Here is a 6725-nt window from a genome sequence, read left to right on the forward strand (position 1 = left end):
TTTCTCTAATTGTGTCTAGCTTGACTGCAGCTTCCAAGGATGGACATTCAGGACCTGGGTGTCCCACAGGAAAGTGTCCTTCCTGGAGGTGTGCAGGGTGAATCTCTCATGCCTCTTGGGAGGAGAGGCCTGTGCTGGTTGCTCAGTGAGGGCTGTGAGTCCCATGGTCAAAGGACAGTTCTCAGTCACTCTATTGCTCCCTAGGGACTGGTGGCTGAGCTGGGGCTCAGGGTTTCTCATTTCTTCCTGACCATCTTTTGTGTCCTCTCTTCTGTGCCCAGCTGACGGTACTGTGGTCAGCACAGTACACTTCCCCATGGTGGTGCAGGAGGAAGTGGGGAGTTACCCAGGAACCCCGTGGAACATGGCTCGTTGAGACACAGGATGGGGAGCCTGGGACAGAGCAGGGGTTTAGAGCTGGAGAGATTCATCCCGACTTACTCTGTGGTCATGATGGGCTCAGCCCTGCATGTGCTGACATACCCAGGGGTCTATCCTGAGGGTTCCGAATTGGCCAAGCTGCTCTCTGTAGAGGAGGAACAGGCAGTCGCCAGAGATTCTGTTTGGAGGGACGTTGGTCACCCCTGAGAGGGCAGGTGAGGGTGAGTTGTGTTCTGGGAGCAAAGAGCAATAATACCCCCTTCTCCTAGCAGGGACACAGGAGAGGTCTGTCTTTCCAAGGGACAGACGGGGGTAGGCGGCCACATCCTGGACGGTGCCTGTGTGTGACCATCACACACGCTTTGAGCCCCACGGGGTGCAGCGGGCAGACAAGTCCCGGGGTACCTGACTGATTCCCGGGGAGGCTGTGGGCCCTCAGGCAGCCGCTGTTCTGTGTCAGCGCTAGGCTTGGCCTGGGATGCCCCACAGAACAGGACAGATGGAGCACGGGCGGGCGTTTAGGGAGCAGTGACAGAAAGAGTTGATGAGGATGGAGGGAGGTCCCGAGGGGAAAGCGTGCAATGTGGCTTCGTGTGCACCATCGCTGCCCTGGGAGATGTGTTTTTAGCTGAGCCCAGGGAAGGAGCAAGCCTGTGGGGCAGGAGCTGCCAGCAGAGGGAGTGGTATTAGATTGGCGGCCGCCAGGTCTGGGAGGAGCTGACAGAGTCCATGTGGGGAGCATGGAGGACGTTGAGGTCTTGGGCCGAGGTGACCCTGGTGAGGGTGGACCCTGCTTGGCTATGGGTTCTGCTGAGGGACGTCGGCCTCCCCTGGGAAGGCTCCAGGCCGGAGGGACTCTGCCGCCCTCTGGTGAACTGGAAGGGAAGTGTGGGTGGCCGAAGTCCCTGCCAGGCTGTGTGTTTTATTCCACAAGGATCTGCACATTTCACTCGAGGTCACACATATGTTATATTACAGCTCCATCACCTTCCAGCCCAGTGAGTCCCATTCTCTGTGGCTCCACGTTCACTGTTCTCCCTCTTTCACAATCGGATGTCCCGAATGCAGATTTTTGTCACCTTCTGTGAGTTTGTGTGTGTGTGCAGTAGGCGGCACTGTGTATACCCTGGAGACAGTGATGTCTGGGGCTGAGCACTGCACATGGGCTTGGGAGCTTCCAGCTAACTTGATTGAAAAAGTGATATGTTTCATGGAAAACACTGGGTCAGATGATGTATTCACGGGCTTTAGCTGCTATAACAAACAACTTAGCCTCGGTGAATTAAATAATAGAAATTGATTTTTCACAGTTCTGTGAATTATGTGCTATTTTAACCACTTTAAAATGTGCAATCAGGTGGTATTAACCATATACACAGTGTTAAGTTCCCATCAACACTGTTTTCCATAGAAAATTTTTGTCATTTTAGACTGAAACTTTGTATCATTGAAACAATAATAACTCCCTGTATTTTCCACCCTAGACCTTGATCATCTCTACTCTATCTCTATGAATTTGCCTATTCTAGATGGTTCATGTAAATGGAATTATACATATATATATGTTATTTAGTTTCTAACATATTTCACTTAGCATAGTGTTTCCAAAGTCCGTGTATATTCCAGCGGATGTCAGAGCTTCCTTCCTTTTTATGGCAGATTTACATCCTGTTGTATGTGTCACCACATTTGTTTATTGATGTGTTGATGAACACTTGGATTGTTTTCATATTTTATCTTTTATGAGTAATGCTGCAATCAACAGTCCCATGCGAGTATCTATTTGAGTCCCTGGATTCAGTTCTTTGGGTACATACCTAGGAATGTGTGCTCTTTTATATGAGAATTCTATGATTATCTTCTTGAGGAATAGCACATCTGTTTCTGCTAGTGGCTGTACCTTTTTATAATCTCACCAGCAATGTATGAGGATTCCAAATTCTGCATAAGGCTTTCACTTGTTATTTAACATGTGAAAAGAACGGTAGCCATATTTGTAGGTGTAGTGTGGTATCTCCTTGTGGCTTTCACTTTGTATTTTCCTAATGACTATGATGTTGAGTTTCTTTTCATATCCCTCTTGATGATTTACATATCTTCTTTGAGGAAATGTCTATTTGCGTCCTTTGCCCATTTGTATAAATTGGTGGTTTGTCTTTTTGTTATCCAGTTGTAGCAGTTCTTTATCTATTCTGGGCATGAAATCATTGTCTATGTGATTTGCAACTTTTATGTCTCATTCTGTGTTTGGTCTTTTTATTTTCTTGATAATATCTTTGATGCACAAAAGGCTTGCATCTTTAGCCCAATTTATCTATTTTTCCTTTTTCTTTCTCATGCATCTGGGTCATAGCTGAGAATCCGTGGCACATTTGAGGTCATTAAGTTTTACCCCTATGTCTTTTTCTAAGATGTTTTTATGGTTATAGATCTTATAATTAACTCACTGATCCATTTTTAGATAATTGTTTGATATGGTTGGAAATACAGTTCTCTAAGTTTATTGTCTCACATGTGGTTACCTACTTGTTTCTGCACCTTTATTTGAGGGACAGTGAGCTCCTTAATGAGGAGCACAGAAGACATCGCTTTGGGACACAATGTTGTCAGGGGAGTTGTGTTCATCTCTACTTCTTTATTTTTTGTACAGTTTGGTTCTCTGCTGGACATACTAGATGTAGAAGTCTTTGCTCATTCTCTTGGTTCTGGTTTGGCTGACCTGTCAGCTGGAGCTGGAGGACATGCCTTGCAGGGGAGTGACCCCCATGGGAAAGAGCAGGGCTCAGCAGAGTGAAAGCAGCTGAGACTCAGAGAAGCCAGTGAGGTCTGACTCTTAGAAGCCAAAGACCAAGAGGTGGGTGTCCTCAGGGGCAAATGGACTGCACTGGTACCCATTTCAGTGGACTGGGGAAAGCTAAGAGGCTTTGGATATTCCATTTTCTCTCTCAGCTCTTCAGCAAGAGATTTGGGCCCTGGGCTGGTACTGTCCTGCAGCAGGGACAGGGTGGACAGGGATGGCTGCATATCAGGCCTAAGTCCATGTCATGCTCTCAGGCATTGCCCCTGAAGATGGAGAATTTTGTTCAGAGGCCCAGCCTGGGCACGTGGGAGGAACCACCTTATTAAAATTAATTTAAGAAAACAGTATGCATGCTTTATTCTTCTAGAATAAGTATTAATGTCATGTTTTACAACGTATCGCTTAAAGGAATGGTGAGAATCATCTACATAATATATGTTATAGGTGGTCTTTTCTATAATTGCAGCTTTCACATGTTCTTATAGAAACCATTTTCCTGTTGGATCACACAGGCAGTATCTCTGTGTTCATTTCTACTGGGAAATGTTTATGCAGCGTGGAGAGAGTCACATTTCCTAATGAGAGATGGAAAGTATTTGACTACCAGAAAAAGTGTTGAAATTCTGCTGGTATGATCATGGTGCTGCAGGTGGAGGTCAGTTGAAGGGGGTGTCTGGCAAAGCAGTTTTGAAAGTCTTTTTTATTTTTATTTTTGTTTGTTTGTTTTTTACAAAACCATGGGCAGAAGCCACCACCTGGACCCACCACATGTTGAAATGGATGAGGGACAGAAATGGAGCTCAGTAAATTGAGAATGAAATCCACGAGTGGGGAAGAGGTTTGAGAGGTCAACGGGTGTGAGAGGTGAATGAGTGAATGATGAATGTTCAAAACATCTTCTTTCTCCATAATAAGAGAGCATTTAGTCCCCTGAGCCAGACAGTGTCCAGGCCAGGGGGAGCAGGATGTTGTCAGCTCTCCTGGGCAAAAGTGAGACTCCAGCAGTGTCCAGTTTGGGATTTATTCATATTTTAAAAATGATCCAACAGTATAGAGTTTTTAAATTATACAAAAATCCCTATGCTACCATTCAAAGATAGACAAGATGGCGCTAAAATGGTGAGAGAATCAGAATGGGGTTTGGGTTTACATTGTGTAACTTTTTCTCCCAATATCTACAGAATTCCCTACATCAATTTTTTAACATAACCCAATGGGTGTCATTCCCTTTCACAGTTACAGACATTTCCAGTTCATGGTTACAGACCCTTGGATAACCCACACCCTTTCTGCTGTGAGGTACAGGCAGCCCTGTGACATCACCTCTAAACATGCCTTCTGGGACATCAAATTGCTGATTAAGTAAAGGTCATTTCAATAGATATTGAAGACCTCCATTTTACCCCTCTCACACTTGTAATTCTTCTACCAAGAGGTGATGGATTTTAGTGGTGATTTGCTTTTATAGATTAGTGTAGATTAATACATCTGCTAGGGTCAATTTTTGCGTTCGGAAAAGCAACTGGCAAAGTCTGGAGACATTGCTGGTTGTCAGAGCTAGGGGAGGGAGTCCTGCTGGCTTTGAGGGGGTAGAGTCCCCAGATAGTGCTGAACATTCTAGAGCTCACAGAGCCCCAACAGCACGACCACTACAAAGTTCAATGCTGAAGTTGAGTGGAGAGCCCTGATGTGCTTCCCCTAGCTTCCCTGGAGCTTTTTACCTTCCCCTTCCATCAGTCTCTACCACTTTCTCACCTCCTTGAACCTTGCTGCCCTCCGTTTGAACTTTCCCTTAGTTTAAGACCTGCTGTAAACTCTGGACTTCCTTAACCCCTTTCTGATACTCAGCAGGGTGTCCTCTAGAGGGGATTCTCACCTTTCCTGGAGCTTCCCAGGATCCAGATGCCCCTGCCCTGTGTGGGCACCAGGGATACGGCTGTATGCCTGTGTCCCTACAAGTCCTGTCACTCAGGACATTTGTGTGAGAGCAACTGAGGTGATATTACCCTCCCCTACTTTTCTTGGAACATAAAAATATGTAGAAACCTTATAGAGTAAAATTTCTCGATGCATGTCAAAATTTTAAAATTATATATTTTTGCCTTCCAACCTTTACTGGGAAAAATTTATCACACTACCAGTCATGAAAAATGATGCCTAATCAGGGTTATTCACTGTATTGTTTGTCTAACAGCAAAATATTGGGAACAACCTATACTTTTACCAGCACGATGCTTACTAAACAGATTACCTTGTATCTACACAATAGAATATGATGCAGTTGCATTAAAAGTAGAGAATCTTTCAGCTATTCATATGGAAACACCTCCATGTTCTATTTTAATTATGGCATTTAAACATCACAGAACAAAGTGCAGTTTTTGTACTAGATGCGACCTTAGAACATTATTTTTACTGTTTTTTTTTTTTTTTTTTTTTTTAAAGAGAGAGTGTGTCACTCTCATACCCAGGCTGAAGTGCAGTGGCGAGATCATAATTGACTGTAGCCTCAACCTTGTGAACTCAAGCAATACTCTTGTCTCAGCCTTCTAAGTAGCTGGAATCACGGGCACGTGCCACCATGCCTAGCTAATTTTTTGTGTTTGTTTCTCTAGAGATGGGGTTTCACCCAGGCTGGTGATATCCCAGGCTGGTCTCCAACTTCTGGGCTCAAGTGATCTACCCACTTTCCCTCCCAAAATACTGGAATTACAAGCAAGTGTCATCACACCTGATTGTGCCCTTTTTTTTTTTTTTTTTCTTCAAATTGGACTGCAGTCTACTGACTTATCTCTTTCCCCATCAGGTGATTTCTATTTTTCCTCTATTTCTCTACCATATGTCCATGCCAAAATCCAGATGTATTTGCTTTTGTTTAGAATTAGATTTTTTTAAAAGAGAAGCCTTAGGAATGGTCTCCTAGCTGATTTTCAGGATTCTAATCTTCACTGTCTAAGCCGTAGGTTTACAATTCTGGATACTGATTAGAGTCACTTATAGGGCGTTTAAAGCCTACCAATGCCTGTACCATCCCTCAAGTGTATCTAATTTGGCTGATGTGCGGTGTCGTCCAAGGATTGGTTGTTTAAAAATGCTTTCAAGGAAAAGCGTCATTTTGCAGTGGAGGAACTTTAGCCCAGTGATCAAAGTTAACATCCCCAGTAATCAAAGATAACGATAAGGTAGGAGACCACCCCTCATATTGTCTTATGCCCAATTTCTGCCTCCAAAGAAAGAAGAAGTAAAAACTAAAAGGCAGAAATGAAATCCACAGGCAGACAGCCCGGCGTGGGCCTGGTAGTTAAATATGGACCCCTGACCTAATTGGTTCTGTTATCTTATAGATTGCAGACATTGTATAGAAATGTACTGTGAAAATCCCTATCTTGTTTCATTCTGATCTAATTACCGGTGCAAACAACTCCCAGTCATGTACCCTCTGTTTGCTCAATCAATCACGACCCTCTCACATGCACCCCCTTAGAGTTATGAGCCCGTAAAAGGGACAGGAATTGTCCTTTTTATGTTCCTTGGGGAGCTAGGG

General features: G+C 44.3%; 1 pseudogene across 1 annotated transcript in view; it reads right to left on the minus strand.

The window, feature by feature from the left end:
- LOC105535099 overlaps window positions 1-3405 on the minus strand; it is a 13133-nt pseudogene extending 9728 nt beyond the window's left edge. Inside the window, exon 1 of the transcript XR_001005382.1 lies at window positions 3273-3405. The product of XR_001005382.1 is annotated as a pregnancy-specific beta-1-glycoprotein 2-like (transcript). The remainder of the gene's footprint in view (window positions 1-3272) is intronic.
- Between the last annotated feature and the right edge of the window lie 3320 nt (window positions 3406-6725).

This window comes from Mandrillus leucophaeus, unplaced genomic scaffold (genome assembly GCF_000951045.1).
Source record: "Mandrillus leucophaeus isolate KB7577 unplaced genomic scaffold, Mleu.le_1.0 Scaffold1412, whole genome shotgun sequence".
NCBI classification, from domain to species: Eukaryota; Metazoa; Chordata; class Mammalia; order Primates; family Cercopithecidae; genus Mandrillus; species Mandrillus leucophaeus.